The sequence below is a fragment of the Eschrichtius robustus genome, chromosome 11 (assembly GCF_028021215.1).
Source record: "Eschrichtius robustus isolate mEscRob2 chromosome 11, mEscRob2.pri, whole genome shotgun sequence".
NCBI lineage: Eukaryota > Metazoa > Chordata > Mammalia > Artiodactyla > Eschrichtiidae > Eschrichtius > Eschrichtius robustus.
The window spans coordinates 69,276,667-69,290,659 of record NC_090834.1 but is presented as its reverse complement, the minus strand read 5'-3'; the positions used below and the strand labels follow the sequence as shown (position 1 = coordinate 69,290,659).

The 13,993-nt window shown below is 44.5% G+C and overlaps 1 protein-coding gene across 4 annotated transcripts in view; it reads left to right on the top strand.

The window, feature by feature from the left end:
- GALNT18 (polypeptide N-acetylgalactosaminyltransferase 18) overlaps positions 1–13,993 on the top strand; it is a 337,221-nt gene that overhangs the window by 12,547 nt on the left and 310,681 nt on the right. The gene's annotated exons all lie outside the window — the stretch shown is intronic.

The following is a 13,993-nucleotide window of genomic DNA, read 5'->3' as shown; positions in this document are numbered from 1 at the left end:
GCCCAGCTTTTAAAGGCACCAATCCAGGCTGTTCTGTGGCTGCTTGCAAGCACCTATTGTGGGCTTGACACTGTGCCAGCTGTGTCAGGAAATGACAAAATATGTAGGACAGAGTCCTTTGCTTTGAAAAGCTCATCATCAGGCTAGGAAGACAACACAAGAAACAGTTGAGGATCTTTCGCAAACTAACTAATGTAATGAGGGTTAATGTTGAATTCTGGAAGAGTGCGCTGGTAGAACAGACTTCACTGAGGAACTGGGACTTATGACACATCTTTGAAGAATGAGGAGGATTTAGAGGAGTGCAGTAGGGAAGATTAGGAGAGAGCAAGTTCAGGCAGTAAGTAAAACCAGCAGTTACCTGGAAGTGGGAGACCTGAGTCTTGTTGAGCGTGGGGAAGTACGAAAAAAAATGTAGAGTGGTTGGAATCAGTGCTGCCGTTTACAGGTTGGGTGACCTTGGACAAGTCTCTTCACTTCCCCTGTGCCTCAGTTTCCCCAACCACAGAAATGAGGACGACTGCTCCTTAAACCCTGTAGGATTGTTGTGCTGATTAAATGAGGTGAAATTAAATTAAATGAGGTGCTGATTAAATGAGGTACAGGACAGCACCTCACCCTGCCTATCACATGGTGGGCATGGGGGCGGGGAACACGTTCTTTTCTTCAGTCTTCCTGCTTTCCCTCTTTCCTTCTTTCCCACCACATTTCCCTCTTAGAGCTGGCATAGAAAATACGGTCAGGAGTATATTTTCTGGTTGTAACACCTAGACTGTCAGCCTTGAACCCTGTTTCAGTTCATTTAGACAGGATGTGTGTGTAAGGACTTCTCCGGTGAAGACAAGCCTGAGATGGTCAGACGTGAGGTTAGAGGGAAGCCCAGCCTCACGCTGGTGACAGCTTCTCAGCTGAGACACCTGGAGTGTCTCAGTTTGATTTGACTATTGCTCTGAAATTCTAAGCCTGCTGGCCTGGGGACCTGCACTCATTTGTAGAGAAATATTTGTTTTGTAAAACCCACTTGGCATTGCAGTGGGCAGGGGACAATGTCAGGAATGCACTATTTGTAGAAACCTTGGCTGGTGGGAGAGTTATGCAAGGTGTCCAGTTACCTGGCCAGAGAGTCTCATTTCCCCAAATCCCTGGTGGAAGAAGAGCCTCCTAGAGGAGAGAAATGTTTTCCTCCATCTCCACCCACCTCCCAGTAGAACTGGAGCCGCGGCAGGCAGCCTGTCTTCCTGCTGGGGTGAATTTGATTTAACACAAAGCAATGTGACTTATAATTTCAATTACAGGCAGGAAGGTGTGATTTAAGCCAGTTGTCAGGAAGGTTCAATTTAATCTTTTCTTTCTTTCCCTCCTACAAAATGTGCATTTTGTTGCATGATATAATTTTAATATACATTCTTTACAACTCAGAAATAGATGTAGTTTCATATTGGGAAGGTACACACTACATTTTTTTTTAGTACTTATCTATTTAAAGTCTTTTTTGAAAAATATCCCTTACTAGTGACAGAAAACTGAGGGATGGTTTTGCTTTTTTACTAGAGAGAATCGTACTAAATCATTATTAAACTTCCTGGGCAATAAACCATTTCTTGATTAGTGGGAGTTATTTTGGTCCCTTATGAGTAGGGAGATGATAATTGCCTTAACAAAACAATTAAAATGATTCTTTTATATACCTAAAACTATACAATTGTGAATTTTGAATGTTTTTCAACAACAGCTAGTTGTTTTTTTAGCCAAACAGGCGTAAGTAGTTTTGAGTTTGTAATTACTTTAGAAGTACAGAAAGTATGCATTGATGTTTGTAAATCAAAAGTTAAATGTCTTATTTCACCCTGGTCAATATTAGGAAACAGTATTGTGTTGCACAGCTCAATGCAGTCCTTCCCTCTTTCCTCATCAATTACCAAAACAGGTTGAGCCTTCCAACTTCGGCAGTTCTTGAGTCAGATGGCAACTGTGAAGGCTCTCATCCGGAGGATCTTTATTGAGAATCAGAGCACGTCAGACCCGGAAGGAACAAGAGTATCCTCACCTTCTAACGTTGTGTCGAGAGATCCAAGGCCCAGAGCAACTTGGTGACCGCCCTGAAGGCCCTGCCCCACGTGCTGGAGACTCTGGGATGGGGATGTAAGGGTCCTGAATCAGGTCTAGAAAGTTTCCCTTTGCATCCAGTTACTCCCCTCAACCTCAGAAGAAATTTCTGCAGTGGGAAGTAATCCTTAGTTGTATATTCTCAGACGCAGCCAGGTGCTAAAGGGACAAAGGCCGGGCAGATTCCTTTAGATGTGGTGAGGCTGGAGGCCCAGTCCCCTCTGCGTGGTCTGTCTGGGTCCTTGGGGCCTGCACCCCACCACCTGGGATCATCTTCAGGACTGGGGACACAGCACTGTTGAGCAGGACCTGTCTTCAGGTCCAGCAGCACATGGTAGCTCCTGGTGATGCAGTCTCTGTATCAGGAGCAGGCTTCTTCCCAGCTTTTCAAACCCACGCAGTGGTGCAGATGGAAGAGGGGCAGAGATTTTGTGTCAAGGAGAGGAAAAGAGAAAAAAAACTGACATTTATCAGGCACTGACTAGATGTTTGGTACTGTTTAATCCTCTTCATATTATCTAATCCTTAAAATAAGCCTGTGAGGGCTTCCCTGGTGGCGCAGTGGTTGAGAGTCTGCCTGCCAATGCAGGGGACGCGGGTTCGAGCCCTAGTCTGGGAGGATCCCACATGCCGCGGAGCGGCTGGGCCCGTGAGCCACAATTACTGAGCCTGCGCGTCTGGAGCCTGTGCTCCGCAACAGCAGAGGCCGCGATGGTGAGAGGTCCCCACTTGCCACAACTGGAGAGGGCCCTCGCACAGAAACGAAGACCCAACACAGCCATAAATAAATAAATAAATAAATTAATTAAAAAAAAAAAAGCCTGTGAGATCCTTAGCCCCATTTTACAGGTGAGAAATTTGTGCTGTTCTGTAACTATTGATCTGCTTTCCCATTGGACTGTGAATTCCTTGCGAGTGGAGACAGGGTCCTATTTTTTCCATTTTCCAGTGTTTCACTGGAAACTACATGCCAGTAGAGCATGTACAATAGTTGGGTTAATTAGGAATTTGTTGAGTGACTAAATGAAAAAATAAGCAGGCCTGACTAAAACCACTTAGTAAGAAAATTCACATCCCGGTCTCTGGCTTCAAAGTTGTCTGGAAGGGAAGCCAGGTGCCCGAAGAGCTGGTTCTCATCCCTCCAGGCTTGGGGGTGACTTCTGTGAGGCTGTCTCATGCTTTGTCCTCCTTCTTGGTCAGGGACAGGAAAATACGCACTCCTGGGGTTTCTCTCCTGGCCCCTCATAGCTTACACTGCTGTTTCATGGTTTAATCAAAGGGAAGCTGTGGTTCAGTGGGGTGTGTGTGTGTGTGTGTGTAAAGTGTGCTTTCCTGCCCTGAGATCTCCCAGGAATCAGCTGGTGAGAAAAGCCTGGAGCCTTCAGGGGACCCTCAATGTCTTTATTGTAATAAAGCTGTCACTTGTGGTCACTTTCAAATGAAAGCAATCTTGTGGGCACAGAAGGGAAAAAATAAACCTGCACCAAAAGCAGAGAATAATTCCAGAAAAGATACAGCTGAACAGGGTGTCTGTGTTTCAAGAGGAGGGACAAAGTTGAGGTCATTTAAATGGATACGTGGAGAGTCAATTGGAAGGAGAAAGTATAGCTTAATTTCCAAGAAAGGATAAAGAACTCCTCTGGGCTCGGAGCTAAGGGAAAGTTGGCTTTTGGCTTCCCACCTGGACTCGGCCTCCTCTCTGCCCTGAGGCCTGTGAGAACCTCAGAATGGATCCCGCCATCTCAGGGTGTCTCCAGGGTGATGGTGGTGAGTTGGGACTTGCTCTTTCACACTCAGGAGAGAGGTGGCAGGAACAGTGTGCAGGGGGAAAGAGGAATCTCAGAGGACAACTCCAGAGCCAGGAGAGGGATTTTCCTTCCTGCACTGCTGAAATTCCTTGGGCATCATGGGCAGAAGCAGGGCTGGAAATCAGGCAGCCCAGATCCCTTGGTCCCCCGGGGGCTGCCTAGGGAATCACCCACCCATGGGTGTAGGTCTTCACAGAGGCCCAGCACAGCTTTTCCCACCCTCTCCAGTCTGTACACCCAGGACATGGGCAGGAAGAAGTTCCTCCTAGGACTCTGCCCACCAGGGCAGAGCAACCTGTTAGCAGGAGCCGCGGATTACTACAATTTTTCTTTTCCTATTATTCCCTGATATTTTCGATTTGAAAAGAGTCATTTAAGCAGTAGGGTGGAAGAGGGCATAGTAGACATAGGGGAAAAATTGAAAATGTCATTTAAAAATGACTATTCCATTCTTTCTTATACCTCAGCAGACAGATGGCTGCCTCACCTTTTGCTTGTGGCTATGAGCAATAGCCCGACGGGTGAGCTGAGGAGAGCGATGATTTTATTTTTCTTCTCATTTCAAACAGATTGTGTAGCCCTTGGGTTGTGGGGGACCAGTGGAATGAAGCTCTGGTCTGGGAAACTAATTATGCCTCCCTGCATGGCTGAGCTAGTTAATACCAAACTGTCATTGAGCCGGATTCTTCCCTGGGGCAGAAAAGCTTCCCAAATTCCTTATCACTTTCTCTTTGCCTTGAGAGTGGAGGCCATTTGGTCTTTGCCAGTTTGAGAAAACAGGAGCAAAATCCAGGAAGCTTCTCGAAGCTCTGAAATGGCACTCTGGCTTCTGGTCCCAGAAGTGGCTTTCTGATACGCAGCAGCCCTGCCTCTTCCAGCTCAGACAAGGTGCTGAATTTTGAAGTCAGACAGATTCGGCTCAAATTCTGGTATGGCCAGTTGTTGGCGTGATGTCGCCAGAGGCTACCCAGAGTATCTAGGACTGGAAACAGACTGCTTGTCTGCTCTGTCCCTCCCCTCTCCCTAGCAACGTGGGCTCAACGATGGGTCACCTGAATTGTAAGCCTGGCTTACTTTGCTGGTCCTGAAACTGAAACCTAGCCAGGTACCTGGCATGGTCACCACCTGTCAGTGGAGACCACACGTGACAAAGGATAATCAGAAATTCAGTAATGCTTTTAAATGGATTTTTAACTTATTAATCAAACCCATACATGTTATTGAAAAATGGTTGTACATATGTAAGACATACTTATTCACTCTTTAGATAATAAACTGGCTGTATACTGTCATCACTCTGACTCCAGTACTTTCTGTCCCTCTTTCCCCTGATCTGGAAATCTGTAGTCCATAGTACGTGCAGTCCCTGGCTAGCCAGACGTCTCAAATAGCAGTCGATCCAGTAAAATCTATGGGTCTTTTTAAGGACAGAAAAAGGGTTTTAAATATTGGGTAGAAACATTTAAAAGTGTAGCCTTTGTGATAACATGAAGATCGTGCATATTCAGTTTGTACACAATGTCAAGCAGTTAGGCAGGTGCATATGTCCAGGGAGGGTGTGTTACCCTGATGGCTGAGGGGATTGTGGCTGTCTATCATTTCAAAACCAGATTTCCCTGGCGACTTCAGTCTGATTTTAGGAAAATTGGAGAATGAAGTCTCAGAGACAATCCTATTTTTTTCCCTCCCTTTGCCAGGCCACATTCCTTTACCTACTTCCATATTCCTAGGCTTCAGCTGAGAAATTCCCAAGTCCTGGGAGACAGAAAACTCTCTAGATTCTGCATGCTGGGGTGGTGGCTGATTCAGAGTTGAAGCGAAGCAGGCTGTTTCTAGCCTTGGCAGATGGGTGTTGTGTGGCAAGACTTAGTGTTGGCTGTTGGGTGTTATTTGTTTAGAATCCAGTTCTCTCCATGCTGAATTCCCATTAGGATTAATTGGTTGTGTGTGGAGAAGCACCAAACACAAATTGAGATCGTTGATGGGAAGATACAACTTGGAAGTATCCCCTTTCAAAGGAGACTTTGTATCAGCCATGAATTCCTTCAAACTTTTAAGTAGAACAAGAGTTTTAGCAGCAATATATCCCTACATTTTCTGGGACGGCTGAATTTCAAATATTCTATCTATTGTCCCCAGAAACCATCTAAATGAATTGTAAATTCTACTATTTCCAAAGTTTACCTACCCATATCAACTCCCCTACCCTGGAAGCAGTACAAAGCCCTTGCCAGACCATATGCCCCTTATTTTTTCTTTTTTTAAAAATATTTTATTTATTTATTTATTTTTGGCTGGGTTGGGTCTTTGTTGCTGCGTGCAGGCTTTCTCTAGTTGCGACGAGCAGGGGCTACTCTTCGTTGCAGTGCGCGGGCTTCTCGTTGCGGTGGCTTCTCGTTGCAGAGCATGGGTTCTAGGCACGTGGGCTTCACTAGTTGCAGCACAAGGGCTCAGTAGTTGTGGCTCACGGCCTCTAGAGCACAGGCTCAGTAGTTGTGGCACACGGGCTTAGTTGCTCTGCGGCATGTGGGATCTTTCCGCACCAGGGCCCGAACCTGTGTGCCCTGCATTGGCAGGCGGATTCTTAACCACCAGGGAAGTCCTGCCCCTTATTTTTAATTTAGAAAATATGGTCACAGTGAAGTAAACAACATTGGTAAATGGAGCCAGCTGTTCCCTAATGATTATTTTTTAGTGCAAATCACATGGGGTTAGGAGGAGCACTTCAGGAATGGCAGTGTGAGGAACTCTGTGGAGCCTCCCCAGTGAAACAAACATAACTGGGGAAAATTATTTTAAAAATCCCAACCATTTAAAGTCTCTGAAAGTTGTTCTAAGGGCATACATCAAATGGAGAAACACTAATTCAAGAAAATCTACTACATCTCAGTAAGAATATCAACAATCTGTGGTGTTTGAGCCATGACCTGCTCTCTCCTTGAACACGAGCACAATGAGACAGAAGCTCTTCTCTGGGCAGATATGGATGGGAAGACGGGGCTCCCTTTCCCCTCCAGCTCCTATTCTAAGCCTACAGTTTCTCCCCAGGAGGGTCAGGCCACTGTATTTCTTATCTCTCCCAACTTTGTGTTGCAGAAGCTTTATTCCATGCAAGCATGGCCAAGAGGTCTGGGACTTTCTGCCATCCAGCCCCCATTTGTAGCAAGAAAGTTCTACCCTTGGCCAAGAATACTGGGCCCTAATTGTCCACACCCCAACCCACGCATAGGGTGAAGTTTCCATGCCAGGAGAGGCAATCCAAGAAGACTAGTGGCTGCCATCCCTACCCAATACCCCACTCATAGAGCAGGTATGTCACTGAGAGAAGTGGACTGCCATTCCCACTCTTAGCTCCAGAGTAGTGGTACAGAGATCCTGCCTAGGGGGAGAGGTGGGCTGTGAGAACACAGAGTTCTGTAGCTCTCCACTTTATTTGGAACAAAGTGTGAGAAATCTCAAGCCTAAAAGCAATTGGTGAGTATTTAAGAGGATGCTAGTAGTGTCATAATAGCAACATGAGAGACAGCAGGCCAGCTACACCAGCTAGACATTTAACAGATAGAACCAGAGAAGGAGCTATCTGAGAAGAACCTTCTTGGGGTCAAAGCAAGCTTTAAAGACTGGCCTCAAAGACTGCCCTTGCAAAGAAGCCTGAACTTAAGTGGATCACAGTGTGGAGCAATTTATGCCTCAAAGTACTGTTGAAAATAATAGAGCAATCAGGTAGCAATTAGTGGAGGCTAACAGCTGGGTGTGATACCAATAAGGCAGTCCATCCAGAAGTTTAACAGGGAGATAAGTGAAAGAGATAGGGAAAAAAAAAAAAAAAAAAAAGACCTGCTAAAAACCACTGTCGTCCCAGGGGATTGAATAGGGGGAGTGCACAGGGCCAAGGCTATACCCTCCAAGGAATCACATCAGAGACTGCACACTGTGCAGGGAAAAGATGTCACTGAACTAGTCCATTTATGTCACTAAACAAATAAACAAGCAAATACGTAAACAAAAACAAGTCCTGGGGCAGGGGAGGGCAGGAGTAGTGACCAGTATTCAGAGTGGCTAAAATATATTATCTAAAATGTCGGGTTTTCAACAGAAATTTAAAAGACATCAAAGACAGGAGAACATGTAAGCCATAAAGAGGAAAAAAGCAGACAACAGAGATTATCTTTGCGGGGACCTGGCTGTTGGACTTACTAGACACAGACCTCAAAGTAGCTATTATAAATTTATCTAAAGAACTAAAGAAAACTTTGCTGAAAGAATTAAAGGAAAATATGATGACAATGTCTTATCAATAGGGAATATCAATAAAGAGAAAAATTATAAAAAGGAAGAAAGTGGAAATTCTGGACTTGAAAAATATGAAAAGTGAAATGAAAATTTCACTAGAGGCATTTACAATTAGATTTGAGTTGGCGAAAGAAAGTATCAGCAAACTTGAAGACAGATCAATAGAGGTTATTAAAACTGAAGAAAAGAGAAAAAAAGAATGAAGAAAAATGAGCAGAGACAGAGAAATGTGGAACACCATTAAGTACGCCAATGGCATGTTTAGTGATAGACAATGAAAAAAATCTTGAAAGCAGTAACAGAACAGAACAAAACTACTCATCACCTATAAGAGAACCCTAATAAGATTAACAGGTGATTTTTCATCAGAAACAATGGTGGCTAAGAATCTTATATATAGCAAAGCTATCCTTCAAAACTATCCTTGAAGGCAAAGTAGAGACTTCCCTGGTGGTCCAGTGGTTAAGACTCCATGCTCCCAATGCAGGGGACATGGGTTCAATAGCTGGTCGGGGAACTGAGTTCCCGTATACTGCACTGTGTGGCCAAAAAACCAAACCAAACCAAAACAAAACAAACAGACAAAAACAAAGGCGAAATAAAGACATTCCCAGGTAAACAAAACTGAGAGAATTCATTGCCATCAGATGCACCTTGCAAGAAATACTAAAGGATTTTCTTCAGGCTGAGTGCAGATGGCACCAGACAGTAATCTGAATTCACTCAAAAAACTAAAAAGTGCCACTAAATGTAATTATATAGGCAATTGTAAAATACAGTATAATTCCATATTTCTTCTTCCTTTTTCTCTTAACTGATTTAAAAAGGAATTGCATAAACAAAATACGTTATATAATTGTATTGCTAGGCCTATTAACATATGGAAATGTAATATGTTTGACGATAAGCACAGAAGAGGCACAAAAATGGAAAGGAGGGACTAGAGCTATATAGGAGTAAAGTTTCTATATTTCACTAGAATTAAGTTTATGGGCTTGGATGGGTTAAAATGTATAATGTAAGTGCCAGATCAACCACTAAGAAAACAGCTCAAGAAATATAGTTAAAAATTATTAAGGAAATTAAAATGTTGTACAAGAAAATATTCACTTAATGAACAAAAAAAGCATTAAAGGAAGAATAGAGGAACATGGTTCCTCCAGGGAACCATAGTAGGAACTTTGGGGGAGGGAGCCACTTGTTTGGCTGGAGGTACATTTTGGCCCTAGAGCAGACACAGTAGGGGGAAAGATGAATGGCTCAGGATTATCTAGAAAATTCATCCCACTTCCTTGCAGGAACAGCATGTCAATATGTTTTTGTCTGCTGAACAATGTGTGGGAAACATTGTTTATTTTGTTTTCGTAACTGTGCATATAATTTCTTAGCATTTTACTTCTGGGAATTGATTAAAGCTTTTCTGTCTCTTTAGAGCCATTAAATAGAAAAATGTCTGCTGGAGACAATTGACAGTGTTTCTAGGTTCTTGCTTAGAGAAATAGGAGTCTCTTTAACTGCTTGAAAAGTTTGTTCTGATGTGTGCTGAACAGACATGCGTAGCTAATGTTTATTGAGTATTTATTACGTGCCAGGTACCAAGCCAAGTGCTGTATATGAATTATCTCACTTTATTTTCACAGCAACAGTCCAAGATAGGTACTTCTATTATCCCCCTTTTCTGATAAAATTGAGGCACACAAACATTAAATAATGTATCCACGGTCACACTGTTAGCAAGCTGTGAGAAAGGGATTGACTGCATGTGGTTTGACAACAGAGTCTGAATCCTTGATGACTGTGTTACATCAAAACCAGAACCCTTAAATCCCTGTAGCATTTAATCACAGTTGGTGTTGGCTTTCAGGATTATAGGTGTGTTCTCAGGGTCTCAAATCTTGTAACTGGTGTATTTTGGTCCCTTCGAAGAGTATGGGGCCCATCTATGTGGCTGGGCTCATTTCCACCTGGCCCCAAAGAAGATGCACTTCCATCACCGCCTGGCCTCCTCTGACTCTCACAATCACCCAGAAGGGAGCAATTTTCATAAAATTGTTTAAAAACGACAGCAGTGCTCACTGAGGGGCTGCTTTCCTTGTAGACAGGATGACTGTGGTTGAAAATATAAGGGAGAAAGAGAAAATTCAGGCTGTCACTTGCCTATAAAAGAGGAAGGGAGTGTATGGAGTAATGTGCAGTGTACAAATGAGGAACCTGAGAACCACAAATGAGAAGGAACTCAGTGAAGTCCATGCAATTCAGTCAACCATGGGTGAAGTACTGTACTTAGATGCTATACATACATGATCTCAGTCAATCCTTATAATAACCTTATTGAGCAGACAATGACATTCCTATCTCACCAATGAGGAAATGGAGGTTTCAGAAGTAAGTTGGGTGGTAATATCCCTCTGGTATATACTAGGTGTGTTGGTGCAGCATAATAGAGTCCTTCTGATTCGTTGGTGCCTCTTTTGTTTAGAGTAAGGAAAGTTAACTGCAGTACCAACTTCCAAACCTCAGTGGCTTTAACCAATAAAAGTGTATTCCTCACTTATCCAGTGACCAATGTGGAAGTTCCTGGTGAGCTGGCAGTTTTCCTTCCACCCAAGAATGCAGGCTCGGGACTTGCAGCCTTCTACTGGACCCTCTGCATGCATCTGGCAGACATGGGAAGAGAGAGAACATGGAGGACCTCATGGGCCTGGATTAGAAGTGGAGCACATAATTTCTGCCATATTTTATTGGCAGGAACTCAGTCATGTGGTGCCTCCTAACAACAAGGGAACCTGGGAAATGTAGTCTAGCTGGTTGCCCAGGAGAAAAAGGAAATGGGTTTAGTGAACACATAGCACTCTCTGCCACATAACCTTACTGTTCTGGTTGTTATATATTTGAGTGTCACCCTAGGTAAGGTCACAAAGGCAGCAAGTGGCAGAGCCAGGAGCAGGACCCAGGTCTGTGGAACCCTACGTCTGGATTCTTTGCATTCTCTCTCATTCTACTCTAATGTCTGGATCAAGTTCTGCAGCTCTGGATGCAGTGGGTGCTCCAGGTGACCATGTGGTCTCTGCATTCCTGGGCCACATTAGTTCTGTGCAACATATGGATGCCCTCCCTGTGTCCTGCCATGGACTCTGGGCTGTGGATCTGAGAATAGGTTGCTGGGAATCTTTGTGAGCAGCTGACCCAGGATCAAGCCTTTGAAGGTCCTGGCATATGTGGCACTCAGCAGCTGTGCTGGGAGTGATGGACGTTGGACAAACTGTGTCACCCTTCCCAGCCAGGCTCAAACTGTCATTAGCATTCAGCAAGGCTGTGAGTCTTGTACAAATCAGCTGTTTAGGGCCTTTTAAAAAAACTGCTGAAAGCCTCTCTTGGTTGAAGCTCTTATAAGTGTGGAACTAACAGTTTCCCACGCTCCTTGAACAGCAAAAGGGCAGCCATGGTATAGTGTTTTCCCTTTGGGGCATATTTGGGTGTCGTTTTTAGCAATGTGGCTAAATGTGAAGATGCTCTTGGAATGTGGGTATTTGCTATCTTTGGCAAAGGGCATTGCTTACTCTTTTTTAGAGCTCCAGATCTTGTTTATTCAGAGAAGCAAGAAGGATCTATTGGTTTCATAAATGTGCTTCTTTTCTGGAAGAAACGTTGGATTAAACCACCTCTTGCCCCACTTCCTCACTGGTTCATGGCAGGAGACTCAAGTTACAAAGTGACTGTCTCCCTCCAAGCCTCTGCCCCCACCCCTATGAGGACCCTCAGGGGAGGGATACATGGCTAAACAGCAAGGTTCAAACACTTCATCCCTTAATTCAGGGCTTCAGAGTCCCTTCATTTTCTGCTATCAGTTGGGAAGGTGATTCCATGCATGAGGATTCCATCCATGCAGTCCTCCCCAAGATAAAGGGGACCATGCCAGGTTTGACTGTAGTTACTATGCTTACTGGTATATGATCCTGCTTCCTCAGGCTTGGGCAGAAACATGCCCTGTAGGTAAAGAGTTCTAATGGGCACTGCTTGTTCAATGGTAATTAAGTGGGCGCTGGGAATTTCCCCAGTTCCAGGTGTCTGGGAGTTAGAGACAAATAACATCTGTTCTCATCAAAAGGGAGAGTGGTGAAATACAAATCACAAGTCACTCTCAATAAATCCTGGAGCTGGGGTTTGAAATCTAGAGCCTGCTTACCTGTGTGCACAGGGTGTTTGCAGTATTCCTCTTTGGATAGAGAAAACAGAACTGAAAATTTCCCCAGAGCCCAGAAATGACCCAGATGAATCTCTTCATGCTTCAAGGTATCCCTGAGTCTTCAACCACCAGATTTGGGGGAAGAAGATGGGGTTGGTCAGGACGTTAAATGATAAGGAAAAAGGGATATTGTCAAACCTAGCATCTGCCTGATCCAGGGAGAGAATTCATAACCAGTATGCAGAGGTAAGAATTGACTCACCGGGCAGGAATCAAGGTATAACATTACACCATTGTTCCTTCCTTCCATCTATTCATCCATGCATTCATTGATTTAATCAAGAGACAATGCCAGATTCTATGCTAGGTGCCCAGAGGGATGCAAAGGGTGAGATGTAGTCCCTGCCTACAAGTTCATAGTCCAGTATGGGGGTGAAGACATGGACAGAGGTAATCCGTCCCCGTAGTAGAATGTGATAAGTGCCATAAGAAAATACTGACAAGCATGTGTGGCAGAAGGTCTGCAGAGGAGGGACTCACTTCTAGCTGAGCAGGTGTGTGCGTATGCTTGGGGAAGTTTTCATGGAGAAAGAGGTATTTGAACTGATCACTGAAAGATGGATTGGATTTCAACTGCAAAAGGTTGGGGAAAGGGTTAGGAGCCTCAAGGACCTGCATGAAGAAAGGTGTGGAAGTTAGAAAAGAAAATGTAGATTTGTGAGACACCTGAACTGTAATTAATTAGTGGCGAGATACGCCGATGAATTAGAGGAACGCTTTCTTTCTCCTTCTGTCCCTGTTTTTCCCCTCAGATTTCTGCATTTTGGATTAATATGAATCTTTGGGGTCATGAAGAGGTCTTGCTGAAGTCTTTGAATGGGAGTGTTGGGGGCTAGAGTGAGGGTGAGGCTCTACCTTGCCTTCACCAGCCATGGCCTTTCCCTCCTCTTTCGAGTACCTACCAGGGGAAGTCAAAGGGAAAAAAAATTCCCATTAATTTCCCTTGTTACAGGTTGACTTTGATGTTGATGACTGGTTTTACTCCACAAGGATGTAACTTCTGAAACAGAATTCGTGAGGACATTAGATTTTAAGCATCAGTCTCAGCTTTTCCCACTTGAGGATATTTCCCCTGCTTGACTCTGGGTGGTCCTGCAAAGCTGAGTCTGGAGCTCCTATTCAAAGACTGGGATGAGCTACAGGGAGCTCCCTCCTATAGATATGGTCGCTGCTCATTCCTACCTTGTAGACAAGCTGGGAGTCCCACAGCCACCGTTGGAAGCTCTCACTGATTTGGTGTGTAACTCTTTCTTCAGAGGCAAGCCTGCTTTGCTGACAGGGTCCGTCTCCGTGACATAGTGACTTGGCCATCACGGTATTTCCAGCCGGTGTTCATCCCTCTGGAATGCTGTCCCCTTAAAGTCTCAGTTGCCTCAAGTTTTCTCATCCTTGAGGGAGGAGCTGAGAAAGGTTGATATTCAAAAGTATGAACAACTGATGTGGCATTGGGCAGTGTCCGATCGGAACAGACCCTGACCATAGCGCTAGAGCAGGGTGCTGGAGACCCCCCCCACTGTGCCAGGCAGTAACTGTTTAGTTG